The sequence below is a fragment of the Solanum verrucosum genome, unplaced genomic scaffold, assembly GCF_900185275.1.
Source record: "Solanum verrucosum unplaced genomic scaffold, falcon-dt-bn FXZP01000180.1, whole genome shotgun sequence".
NCBI lineage: Eukaryota > Viridiplantae > Streptophyta > Magnoliopsida > Solanales > Solanaceae > Solanum > Solanum verrucosum.
Window position 1 is genome coordinate 2,646,875 of NW_026020402.1, and position 13,491 is coordinate 2,660,365.

Below are 13,491 nucleotides of genomic sequence, written 5' to 3' on the forward strand. Positions count from 1 at the left end.
TCCCAAGACTTTGGGAAAGTTTGATTCTATTTGTGTAGTGGTTGATAGATTGACTAAGTCAGCCCATTTTATTCCGGTAAAAATAGATTATAATGCTGAACAGTTGGCTAAAGTTTATGTGAAAGAGATTGTGAGGTTGCACGGGGTGCCCCTTTCTATCATTTCAGACCATGGTACCCAATTCACATCTAAGTTTTAGAGGAAATTGCATGATGAATTGGGCACACAACTCACTTTTAGTACAACCTTCCATCCACAGACAAACGGGCAGTCATAGAGGAATATTCAAGTGTTAGAAGACATGTTGAGGGCATGTGTGATTTATTTTGGAGGGCATTGGGATAAATTCATACCTTTGTATGAGTTCTCCTATAATAATAGTTATCACTCCAGTATTGATATGGCACCATTTGAGGCATTATATGGGAGGGGATGTAGATCACCCATAGGATGGTTTGAGGCTGGAGATGTGAAGCCATTAGGGGTTGATTTAGTAAAGGATGCTCAAGATAAAGTTAGGAGTATTCAAGCTAAACTTCTAGCAGCCTAGAGTAACCAAAAGAAGTATGCGGATCATAAGGTAAGAGACATGGCGTTTCAATCCGGTGAAAATGTTCTACTTAAGGTATTACCCATGAAAGGGGTGATGAGATTTGGTAAGAAGGGTAAGATAAGTCCTAGATACATTGGTCCATTTGAAATTCTTGAATGTGTGGGATCGGTAGTGTATAGATTGGCTTTAGCTACTAATTTATCAAGTGTTCATCCGATATTTCATGTATCCATGTTGAAGAGGTATCACGGTGACAGGGATTATGTCAGTAAGTGAGACTCAATTGTGTTAGACAAGGACCTCTAATATGATGAGGAGCCGGTTGCAATTCTTGATCATGATGTGCGCAAGTTGAGAACCAAGGAGATTAAGTCCGTGAAGGTTCAATGGAAGCATCGTCTAGTTAAGGAAGCTACTTGGGAGACCGAGAGGGCCATGCGAGAGAAGTATCCCCAATTGTTCGTCGATTCAGATACTACTTCATTCCTTCCTTAGCCTATTTTTCTAAGTTTCGTCACTCAGTGACGAGTGATGGGTAATTGGTATCTATTGTAACGACATGTTCTCGTCGTTATAGAAAAGCCAACGGGGGGAAATTTGGGGCCAAGAAACTTTTTCGTATTATTTGGATTTTCCCAATCTAGTCCAAATTTGGATGAAATCGACATCTTTGGGGTGTAGGGAAATCTGGTAACAATTGGGGGAATCATTTATGATTTTGATTGCATGAGTTGTTAGATAACTCACTAAGGAATTCGTACGACTTTACAAAATTGAATTCGGGTGAGTAGAACTCTCAAAATCGATCTTAGCGTGAAGGGTATTTTCTGAGCGTCGTTGGTTAGAGGTGTATTGTGAAATGGGGATTTTGGAATTATTAAAATAACTCTCTGTTTCGTTCCATCCAATTTGGCGCTGGATTTCGCCGCTCTGGCGGGGCCGCTACAGCGGAATGAGGGTCGCTGTGGCGGGCTCGACGCAAAGTAAGGTCTGTAATAAACCCCTAAACGACCTTATTATGTTATTTTCGACTTTTAGAGCTATGGAACGGACCCCAGGTTACTCCTACTCATTTTTCACCATTATTGAGGCCAAAGATAACTTTTTCACTCCCCGAATCCATTTTTCGATCCATAAAACGTAATAGAATGGTTAAATATTGACGGGGGAGGGTTTTGTTATAGATTCCATGGTGGAAACAACCCTAATTTAGATAATTGGGATCATGGGTATGATCTAGGTTTCATAGAATTGTTAGTAATTTGACTAATTAGTGAGTGTTTATTGATTCCCGTATTATATTGATTGTTTGTAGACCAAGAACAAGCGGAACGAATCCGGAAAGGGAAGGATCAAGTTTCTTAGGGTTTCAAGCTTGTTTCGAGGTAGGTGATGGTTGTGATTCTATGATTGTGTGATGTATGTTTTTTTTTTGCTTCATTATGATACTTGTATATGTATGAATGTTGCAATGTTGACCACACTTGTTGTAAATGAGATAGATGAATGATGATTGCCATGAAATCATGACTTAAATGTATGATCTTGATGATGTACTTGTGATTGTGATTATGGTGTGTTGAATGGATCGGTTGTCACGTTTCGACATACTAACTTGGATCGGTTGCCACGTTCCGGCATAAATATGGGATCAGTTGCCACGTTCCGGCATAACTATGGGATCGCATACCACGTTCCGATATGCTAATTGTTTGGGTTTGGGTTCCATGAGAGGACCAATGATTTGATATAAGATGTGAAGTTGTTCGTTGTTCGTAAATGTTGATAATATTGTATATGTTGATCTACATGCATGTGATAATAATGTTGTCTTGACTTGCTTATGTTGCACTTAGTGGGATAGTCGTGTGATCCTACCAGTACACTGTGGTTGTGTGTTGATACTGCACTTGCTCTTATTTTTGTTGAGTACAGGGAATCTTCAAGCGGCTACTGACAAACCTCGCTTAGGAGATTAGTGATCGTTCGAATTCAAGTGTGAGCCAATTCTTCCAGGCTGCCATGGGTTCTCTTTCGTCTATGTCCACCATTTTCGGACTTAGACTATGTTCTAGTTAGTTGGTTAGTTCATTAGATTGAGGTTGCATCCCTTCTTGTTTAGACTTGGTTCATTGTTAGATGTTTTGGTACATTGACTTTTAGGTTCTAGGTGTATTTTCTACATGGTTTAGTTCTAGTTAGACTTTTGTTGGAGTTTATGGGAACTCCCTATTTATTTCCTTAGTATTTAACTTGCTTCCGTAACATAAATGTTGTAGTTTTTGGTTTGGTTTGTAGTAGTGGTTCTCCCACCAGAGGGTTAGTGTGCGTGTCAATCACCACGGTCTGGGTCGTGACAATGAGAGAGGAAAAGAGAGTTACATGCGAGTCAATATCACCAGGCTAATATCATCTATCTTAACTTGTCTAAATGTTGTAAAATATGTCATTTTTTAATTATCTCTATTCGATTATGTGTAGTTTTGTTCCTCTCTCATAGGATTTTTAAATATTAATGTGTTTATTAGGGTTTGGGGTTTAACTTTTTATAGAATTTCTATGTTATTTTTCCACTAAAAATTTTCATTGCTTGCTAAATATAACTTGTTTTCTTTATGTGTTAGGATTTGCCATCAACTGCTAGCTTTAAGGTTTTCTAAGTTTATTTCCCGAGTTAGAATTTATATTTCTTGTTAAATTTGACAATTATGTGTTAATATATGTGTTATCCCTCTTTGATTATGTGTATTATCTGAGGAGTAATAAATTATACAAAGATAAAACTTACTTTTGAGAAATGTTAATCCATTCCTTCCTACTTCTTCCTTATAGAGAGAAGGTAGGAAGCAGGGGCAGAGCTATACTTGTTCAAGGGGTGTCGACACCCTTTCGCTAGAAAATTACACTATATATAGGTCAAATTTTGATTTAATAAATATATAGTACAAGTGTTGACACCTCATAACATAAGGTCATGAAGGTTTAGTGTGGTGGTTAATTAAGGTGTTGCAAAAGTTCCTTAAGGTCAGCCATTAACACTCCTTACTGACTATCAACCATTGGCACTCATTTCTGAAAATCATGGCTCCGCCACTGGTGGAAAGTATTTGTTTCACTCACTTGCCCTGGGTTCTTCTTTCTTCTTTCTTAACCATTCGCCTCTTTGGTTGAGGATTGTTAGTGGTTCCACCAATGGCAACGGAGGGAGAACTGGATTCCCTTCTTGTTCAAGCGATTAAATAACCAATCTTCCACCCATTGCTTCATTCATAAAAAGGAATTTTATTATTTGAGCGCAAGTGACCAAAGTATTCTTAACAAAAATACCTATTAAGGAAGAAAATTGGGTTAAAACTGTTTGATTAAAGGTTCTATCGTTCTCACCTAGGGTCTTCACTCAAATGCTCTTCTTCTCCCAAGTGTAATCAGTCTGTACTTTTTGTGTATGGTCAAAACATATCACAGCCATATGTCATTCATTAGATTGTCATGGTCATTGTTAAAGAATGAAAAAACTTTCACATGGGTAGTTAATGAGATGAGTGATCTTCTTGTAAGTTTAGGGAAATCCTCCTCCATTTGAGCTAGTTTTTAGTGTGTGACTTAGGTCCAAAGCCTATAATTTTTCCTAGTATCAGAGCAGGATCCATTTCACCAGGCCCAATGTTAGGCTTCCAAATTTAAATTGTCCATGCACCAGTTGTCCAGTCCTAGCATGAAGTAGGGTTTTAAAGAATGAAAAAGTCTCACATTGATGATTAATAAGATAGATGGTCTCCTTAGAAGGTTTGATCAATCCTCCTCCCTTTGAGCTATCTTTTAGGGTATGAGTTAGTCCGAAAGCCTAAATGTGCATGCAGATATTATATTGATTCTTAGTCTGAAAATGAAGAGTATGATGGCGCGGATGAAGTTCTAGCAAGGTCTCTCCCCCAGAGGCATACATTTGAAGAGATTTCCCCCCAAGAAGGCTCTCCCCATTGCCTCAGTCACTGCAGGCAGACCAAACATAAGATTATTCACCTCCAAATCATCTTAATGATTAACACAATCATATGGAATGCTAGAGGTATCAACACCCAAGGTGTCATAGAAAGACTAAAACATCTCAAAAATATTTATCACATGTCCATGATTGCCATCTTAGAGCCTTTTTCAGACAATACTCAAATAAGTATGTTTAAAAGTATGCTTGCCATGGATCATGTTACTAGTAACAACAATGGAAAGATTTGGTTGTTTTGGACAACTGAGGTTTCCTGCAAAGTTCTGGAAGCAGATGAACAACAAATCACCTGTGAAATCAACCATGTGGAAGCACCTGGTACTTACATCAAGACTTTTGTTTATGCTAAGTGCAAAGACTACCTCAGAAGACCTTTATGGGAAAGAATGCTTCACTATGCTGATACTAGAAATGATGTTCCTTGATGTGTTGTGGGTGATTTCAATGTCATTACCAACATTGAGGAAACACTTGGAGGGATCCGTTACAACATGAGAAAGAGCCTTGTTTTATTAGTGTTATTGAAGCCTGTGGACTAATGGACTTGGGGTTCAATGGACCTAAATATACCTGGTCTAACTTAAGGGGTATCAACTTTAGAATTTGGAAAAGGTTGGATAGAGCTATGGCTAATGACAAGTGGCTGCAAGACATGCCACACACTAGCATCACTCACCTTCCTTCTGTGGGGTCAGACCACTTCCCAATTCTCATGGAGATGAATGTCAGGCAAGTAAACTACATCAAATATTTCAGATTTCTTAACTGTTGGGCAGATCAACCTACTTTCCTAGACACTGTGACTGATTGTTAGGACAGACGTATGGAAGGGGACCCTATGTGGATTTTCCATCAGAAAATGAAGAGGGTTGTTGCTACACTTAGTTCTTGGTCTAAAATGCAATTTGGAGACATTTATGCCAAAGTCAAAGATTATGAGGAGAAGGTGAAAATTGCAGAAGAAAGCCTGATTCAAGACAATACTGATGAAAATAGAGTTGCGCTTCATGCAATTAATGCTGATAATATCAAATACATGAAAATTAAGGACTCTATTCTCAGACAAAAATCACAGCTTCACTGGTTCAAGGAGGGAGATGGCAACTCAAAGTTTTTTCATACCTTGATTAGAGTAAGGAGAAGGAAGTTGTTTATCCACAAAATCCTTGATGACAATGATGAATGTAGGGCTGGGCAAAAACTCCGAAAAATCGAAATACCAAACCGAACCGAACTATTTCGGTTTCGGTATTTCGATTTTCGGTTCGGTATTCGGTGTATGTTTTTGTATTTTTCGGTATTTCGGTTCGGTTTTCGGTATGTAATTTTTGTGTTATTCGATATTTCGGTTTACCGAAATATATTATATTAAAGAATAAATATTATATTTTTAATTAAATTAGGTCAAAACTCTTTAAACCTTTTGGTCTTTTCAATTTTTTTACTTTACTAAATTCTATTATTCTAACTTTCAAAGCTCTGCTTTAGGCTTTAGCAGCAGCCAGTAGCCGCACAACCAGCAACAGCCGGCGACCAACAGTCAGCGACTAGCAGCAGGCGACAACCAGCAAGTCAGCAACCGCCAGTTCCGTCGACCAGCAGCAGCAGCCGCCAGTCCTGTCGACCAGTAGCACACACAGCAGTAGCAACCGCCAGCCACCAGCCCCAGTCGACCACCAGATCTCAGGTAGCCCATAGCACCACACACAGCAGCAATCGGCGACCGACAGCGATAACCATCAGCTTTGAGGTATTTTTTTCTTATAAATATATAAAATAATTTTAAGTTTTTAATTTGCATTTAGTCAATTACTTGAGAATATTTTAGTGCATTTGGATTTTGATCTATCCATTAAAATAAACTAATAAAGATTTCAGATTTGTATATTTTTAATTTTTATATTTAAACTTTATTTTTTTATTTTGATTTGCTCATTTATATAATTGTAATATTGTATTTTCTAATTTCTAGCAAAGGGTCAAATCTTAGACAAAAAAAAAAGAGCAAAAGTAATAAAGAAAAAGAAACCACAATGAAAAAATGCATCCAATTGTCATTTTCTTTTCCTTATTTGCTCCATAATATTGTAAGTGTGAATTCATTGTGAAATGGTTTTTTTATTATATAGATGGCTGAACAAAATCAATCAAATGTGGGTATGGCTAATCAAAGTCGAATAAGTATGGCTGATTCTACGGATAATACACCTACTACTAGCAATGATGCCTCAATTGGCACAGAGGAAACAAAAAAAAGAAAAGAAATGGATCCTAGGTCTACTGTTTGGCAACACTTCGAAATTTTTTTTGAAAATGGTTTATTAGTTAAAGCAAAGTGTTTACATTGTAAACAAAACTATGCTGCTAATACAACTAGAAATGGAACAAGTGGACTGAGACAACATTTGACTAACCGATGTAAAGTGTATAAGCCCCCGCCTATTGCACCTGACATTCAAAAATTGTTAAATATTCAAAGTAACAGTTCTTTGATAGAGACTTGGAAATTTGAGCAAGAGGTATGTAGGAGAGCTTTAGTTGAGATGATAATTTTGGATGAGCTACCTTTTAGTTTTGTTGAAAAAAAAGGCTTTAAGAAGTTTATGAGTACAGTTCAACCTTTGTTTCGGATTCCTTCTTGTAGAACCATAACAAGGGATTCTTATGAAGTTTATGGTGAATTGAGAATGAATTTGAAAATGTCTTTTAGAGAAGTACAACCAAGAATTTGTCTCACAACAGACACATGGACCTCGGTGCAAAGAATCAATTATATGTGTTTGACTGCTCACTTTATTGATAGGGATTGGGTGCTTCATAAAAGAATATTGAATTTTTATTCTATCACTAGTCATAAAGCTGAGCATTTGGCTGAGTGTATTAGTAATTGTTTACTTGATTGGAACTTGGACAATGTCTTTACTGTTACGGTTGATAATGCCTCTTCAAATGATGTGGCGGTTTTAGAGTTGTCCAAAAAATTAGATATGTGGGGAACTAATATGATGAAAGGTAAGCATCTCCATGTGAGATGTATGGCTCATATACTTAATTTAATTGTGCAAGATGGTTTGAAAGAAATTGGTCTTTCTATCAAACGGGTGAGACAAATGGTGAAATATGTTAGATCATCTTCTACAAGGACAAGAAACTTCTTGAAATGTGTTGAAATGCAAAAAATAGAATGTGATAAAATGTTGTCTTTAGATGTACCTACTAGGTGGAATTCCACCTATTTGATGTTGGACACGGCAGAAAAATTTGGAAAGGCTTTTGAGAGGTTTGATCTTTATGATGATAATTTTAATTCTTTTCTTGCTACTGATGTCTGTGAAGATGGAAGTATTGCAGGTTCAATTCAATATGAGGATTGGGCTAATGTGAGGAATATCACAAAGTTTCTAGAAAAAATTTATGAGCTCACATTGAAAGTTTCAGGTTCACAGTATGTTACTTGTAATGTTCATTTTGAGGATATATATGAGCTTGATGCATACTTGAAAGTATGTATGACAAATGGCTTCGGGGATGAAAGAAAAGTTCAAGAAATATTGGGGTACTCCTGAAAAGATGAACAAAATGCTTTTTATTGCTTCTGTTTTGGATCCTCGCAATAAATTTATGTATGTTAGTTTTGCTTTTGAAGAATTACTTGGGGAAGAAAAGGGACAGATAGTGAATAATGAAGTAAATGCTTACTTAAAGAATTTGTTTGCGATCTATGTAAGTAAGTATGCAAAAGGTTCTAAAAATCAATCATCTTCATCTGACTCCTCTGATTCATCTACTTATGGTCTTTCTCAAAATGTGAAAACAAATTCTTTGAGAACTAAGTTTTACATGAAGAAACAAAGGGAAGATTCTGGAAGTTTAGGTGTTAAATCTGAGTTGGATAGATATCTTCTTGAAGACCAAGAGCCTGAGGACTTTGATATTTTGATTTGGTGGAAAGTTAATTCTCCTAGATTTCCTATACTTTCACAGTTGGCTCGAGATGTATTGGCTATTCCTATGTCGAGTGTGGCATCGGAATGTGCATTTAGCACGGGTGGTCGTATTCTTGATCCCTTTAGAAGTTCATTGACTCCCAAATGTGTGCAATGCCTTATTTGTGTTCAAGATTGGCTTAGACAAGAAACTAAGCCTATTTGTGTTGAAGAAAGTTTGGAGTTTCTCGAAAAAATTGAACTTGGTAAGACTTTTTATTTTTTATTTGTTTTTGGAAAAAATAAAAGACTTATTGTGTTGTATGACATATTTGATTTTCTTATTTATAGAGATGGCAAAAAGTGAAAGAAACTCTTCCATTGTTGATCTATGATTGGCTTGCAAGTCTCAAGTATTTAATAGTGGTGAGTTTAATACGTCATTTATTTAATCATATCATTTTTTTTAATCTTAAAAGTAGTATTCTAACATTTAATTTTATTTTAAAAGGTCCAAAGTCGAGACAATGAAGAAAGGTGTAAAGTACCAAGTTTTGTTAGTGTTTTGGTAATTTTGTTGGCACTTGAGACTTCAAAGTGGCCTCATGGAAGAAAGTCAAGAAACTACATTGTTTTTCATTATTGTTATTTGTTATTGTTGGCACTTGAAACTTGAAAGTGGTCTCATGGAAGAGGCTACATTGTTTGTTGTTCATTATTGTTGTTTGTTATTGTTGGCACTTGAAACTTGAAAGTGGTCTCATGGAAGAGGCTACATTGTTTGTTGTTTGTTATTGTTGACACTTGAAACTTGAAGGTGGTCTCATGGAAGAGGCTACATTGTTTGTTGCTCATTATTGTTGTTTGTTATTGTTGACACTTGAAACTTGAAAGTGGTCTCATGAAAACTACATTGGTGCATTATTGTTACTTGTTAGATTGTTATTGTGTTGTTGTGTAATGGCATGATCAATTGATTATTGTATTTGTGAAGTGTAGTGAAGTTTATTTACTTGTTAAATTGTTACTTGTTACTTGTTAGTGCCTTTTGGCCTATTTGATAGTGCCTTTTTGGCCTAAAACCGCCACATCATTTCGTATTATTCTAAGGATTCATTCATTTTGATTCGATTTTTGAGGGGGATAAAAATGGATTTAAATGTTTCCTTAGGAAATTAAAGGTTGATAGTTTAATTGAGTTGCCCTACATTCATTGAGTAAAACTATGGTATTTTATAATAATGTTAAAGAGATTTGTATCACAACTCTTTGCCTATTTGTGTAATTGTGTGTTACTTTTTGAAAGAAAAAAAAGAACAATGATAACAAGTGTGGAACTTGGAAGTTGGAACTACTCACAAGGCTTTTTTAGTAGTACTTAATTTAAATTTATAATTTATTGGCTTTTACACTTTTAGTAGTATTTTAATTATAATTTATTAACAAGGGCAAATTTCAATGATAATTGATAACGGCAGTTTCGTAGTTAGTACTTTTCATCATACAATAATTTAAAAAATAGAGTAAAATAAGTAAAAAGATATAAATATAAATAAAATAAACAAAAAAATTACAAAATTTTAAAAAGCCCACTAAGCAGGCCCATAACAAAAAAATCGAACTAACAAAAACCGAACCGAAATAACATAAACCGAACCGAAATAATAAAAACCAAACCGAACCGAATTATTTCGGTTCGGTATTCGGTACACGTTGTATAAAAACCGAAAACCGAAAAAACCGAAAAAAAAAACCGAAATACCGAATGCCCAGCCCTAGATGAATGGATACAGGGGGATGAACATATAGCAGAATCTGCATGTGAGCATTTTCAGAATATTTTCACTGGAGAAAAGAAGTTTATTGATGAGACTCCTATGAACTGTATCCCAAGGTTGGTTACTCAAGATCAAAACAACAAACTGAGTTCACTTCCAACTATTGAGGAACAGAAAGAGGTGGTTTTTTCTATGAATCTTAACTCTGCAGCAGGTCCTGATGGAATGAATGGTTGTTTGTTTCAAAAGTGTTGGGGCATTATTAAACATGATTTGATGGTGGTCATTCATGCTTTTTTCAGTGGTCAGAGGCTCCCTAAGTATTTCTCTCATGCTTGTTTGATTTTACTCCCCAAAGTGAACAATCCCAATAAACTTTCTGAGTTCAAACCCATCAGTTTGAGCAATTTTACTAACAAAATCATCTCCAAGCTACTATGTCTCAGGTTGGCCCCTATTTTACCTTCATTAATCTCCACCAACCAATCAGGATTTGTCAAGGGTAGAAGCATTTATGAGAATATTATGCTTGCTCAAGAAATCATTCATCAGATTAAAAAGCCCACCATTGGTAGCAATGTAGTGGTCAAATTAGACATAGCTAAGGCCTATGACAGGGTCTCTTGGTCATACATTTGCTTGGTTCTTAGGAAAATGGGGTTTGATGAAGTGTTCATTGATATGACTTGGAGGATCATGTCTAATAATTGGTACTCCATCATTATCAATGGCAAGAGATATGGATTCTTTCACTCAACAAGAGGTTCGAAGCTGTAACGACCCGGAAAATGATAGAGTGAAACTAGAGCCTCACATGTGAGTTTGGAGTCGAGAACTTAATGAAATGATTATATTTGAATTTGACCCAAAAAGTTCTTAAAAATGTGCTTCGGAAGTTACCGGAAACTTGTTTAGCTGTATATAAAAAGATCCGTTTCGTTTTTTGAAAATCCGACTTCATATTCTTGTTTAGGGGGTCAAATTGAGTGGGAAATGGGTCGAACCCAAATTTTAGAGCAACCGTATCAAAATCCGAAATTTCCAAGTGAAGCCTTTTTCGAGGGTCTACTTTGGAAGGTCATATCTCCTAGCACACAAATTATTTGGGTGGCCAATAATATATCCATGGAAAACCCTTTGAGATAGCTACCTAACGCACTTCGTTTCATCTCATTCGGAGTTCGAACGAAGAAGTTATGCCCATTTTCGTAAAATCTGTTCGGCAGGAAAATACAATTTCCAGTAGGCGTGGTTACTGTTCACCCGCCTCATTTTTTTTCTAAGTGTTGGACCATTCTTCCAAAGTACATATATTATTTCCTAGATACCATTAGTTCAATTCCCATCCCTAAAACATTTCCCTCTCTACAATCCTCCATTAAGAAGAAAAAGAAGTGGGAGCTAGGGCTTTGGATTCAAGACTTTCTTCATCAAATTTCGTGGGAGATCATAGCAAAGGTATGGTGACCCTTGATCCTTGATTATCTTTCCTTCAAGGAGTCCATTCAAAAGGGTTTCAAAAGTCTTCAAAGAACAAAACTTCTATTTTCTATTTTAGGTATGGGTTCATGGGTAAAAATGTTTTCAAGTCATTATATTGGTGAATTGAAGTTCTATTTATTATTTTAAGATGATGTTTATATGAAACTTCTTCAAGAACCCATGTTTTCATTAAAAGCCTAGAATTTGCTAATGAAGTGGGTTTAATGCCTATGATTTAATGTTGATGAAATTGTGTTTAGATTGGATTGTATTGTTGATTTATATGGTTTTCTATACCTATTTATGATGAATTATTGGTATCTGGATGAATTGAGGATTGTGGCCTTATGGGCAAGTTATGGAAGAATCCTCTTGTGGTAAGAAAAATGGTTGGGACTTGAGTGTTGTTGATTATAGCTTTGGAGGATGGTAAGTTGGCTTAATCTCATATTATGGATAAAAATTGTTCTTGCTTGGTTTGATCCACTTATGGTGGAGGTGTTTAATTATGGAATGTATTGTGACCATGGCCTTAAAGGCATAGTATGAGAAATTGGAGTGTTATCATGACATTATATGAATGAGAATTCAATGAAGATAATGTGATCATGTTATGAACGTAAAGGTGTTGCTATTGAAAGATTATTTCTCAATTTGACACTCATGAATGTTGATGATAGAATATGAAGGATTCTTCAATATAAAGTATACCTTGAATTGGTAGGGCTTATGCATCATTTTCTTGTATAAATGATTATATTGTTGATTGTTGAATCCTCGGATCGGTAGGCTAGTGGCACCCTTCCACACGAGCTTATAATGAACCTTGAAATCGGTAGGCCTATGGCACCTTTCCATGAAGGTTAATGATGAGACTTGAACCGGTAGGCCCATGGCACCCTTTCAAGAGGAGTTAATGAGCTTTCCTAAATGAACCTTGAAACGGTAGGCTTAAAGCACCCTTTCACGTGTTAATAAATGTAATTTGGAGTTGGTAGGCCAATGGCACCTCTCATATGTGATAATGTCAAGGTAACGAACTATTCTATGGGAATGTTGGCTAAGCACCGAGTGGATTTGGTTAGATGGAAACTCCCCCAATAGTTAGGCATGAGTTTCAATGATCGTCTACCTTATCCCATAAACTATGTGCCCGCATAGGTAGCTAGTGGATCCATTAAGCTATATACCGGTCTTCCTTAGGCAAGTAGACCACCTCTTTACGGTGTGGGGACTTATGACACCGGATTCCATGACAAGCTCTCATGGTCTATGTCGGTTAAACGCTTACTTCCTATCATGCGAGATTTCATTATGGTTTTTTGATAGGTTCTACAAAGTGTAGGTAGTAGTATGGGATGCTACCTATACATTGCACGAGTAGGCTTGGAGAGGGTCATAGTGAGTTTCTCTAAATCCTAATGTATGTGATACAATTGTGGCCTAAATGAGGTTATTAAAGAATGTTGGCTCTCAAATGCTTAATATGAGATGCATGCTATACTTTGGTTATATTACGAGTTATTTTCCCTTGTCATGTCTTAAGTGATGATATACATCTTATGTATGAATATTGTGCAAAGGTGAAAGAAAGGAATGATAAGTTACCTTAAGTGACCTTAATGTGGTGCCTTAGTATGAATGGTGGTATGGGACGCCATCCATACATTGCACGAGGTATAGCATAAGGGTTTCTTGAGGTGAAGGTCCAAGGTAAAGGTTTTCATGTTGAAATTGTTTAAAGGT